The 845-nt window shown below is 46.6% G+C and overlaps 1 long non-coding RNA gene across 1 annotated transcript in view; it reads left to right on the forward strand.

Annotated features, from left to right (window-relative positions):
- The window catches only part of LOC143442363 (uncharacterized), a 4,521-nt gene extending 4,089 nt beyond the window's left edge, over positions 1 to 432 (forward strand). Inside the window, exon 3 of the long non-coding RNA XR_013110476.1 lies at positions 144 to 432. This is a non-coding gene — a long non-coding RNA (uncharacterized LOC143442363). The remainder of the gene's footprint in view (positions 1 to 143) is intronic.
- The last annotated feature ends 413 nt before the right edge of the window (positions 433 to 845 follow it).

Below are 845 nucleotides of genomic sequence, written 5' to 3' on the forward strand. Positions count from 1 at the left end.
AGAGTGAATTCCAGGACATCCAAGGCTACATAGTGTTGGTGGGGGCAGAGGGAGAGTGGGTTTGGCAGAGTTGGAGGTTGAGGAAGGGGTGGGCAACAGGGATGGCTCAGTGGCTAACAGCTCTCTCTTAACTGTTATTGCAGGGAAATGAAGAGACTTACGAAGCTATCTGAAATGTCAGAGATGGGTTCCAAAACAAACCCAAGGCAAGTGTGAACATCGTAAACAGCATTTTAAACTCTCAAGACTCAACCTAACTGCAAAGTTGCTAACCCTGTCTGCAAAGAAGAGCTTAGTCTCCTGCTTATGCACATAGCCCCTCCCTTCCTCTATCCTCTTAGCTTGGGAAAGGTTCCTAGTCTGTAAGAGAGGCATGCTTGCTTAGTGTGAGCTTTTTTCAGGTTCTCTGAAATAAACCTGTCTGCACCTTGAGTCCAGTCTCCTGACTTCTTTTTCCACATGATTTCCTAACATGGTACTCAATCCCAGAATAGGCCGTTGAAGCAGGGGACCCTCTTGCCATCCAGGGAGCATGTGCAGCAGCAGGGCATCAAGGCACAGTTCAAGTCCTTGATGACACTAAAATTGCCACATTGAGGTCTGTACATATAAAATGGGAACACTGCATAAGACCAGTTAAAAGACAGATGAGCAACTTCTGGTCTGTGATAAACGCTGAATAAATACCTGTCTGCAATGCTTTTGATGCAGGGAAATTGCATAGTGTGTGTACCAGGCAGGGGCATGGTCACTTTGGTCCCTGCAAGGCAACTTCATTACAGGCCAGGAATTCAAGCACTTGTTGGTGTCACTGAAATAAGATGGTGTTACCTGGCTCCTTGTGG

The sequence above is a fragment of the Arvicanthis niloticus genome, chromosome 5 (assembly GCF_011762505.2).
Source record: "Arvicanthis niloticus isolate mArvNil1 chromosome 5, mArvNil1.pat.X, whole genome shotgun sequence".
Taxonomy (NCBI): domain Eukaryota; kingdom Metazoa; phylum Chordata; class Mammalia; order Rodentia; family Muridae; genus Arvicanthis; species Arvicanthis niloticus.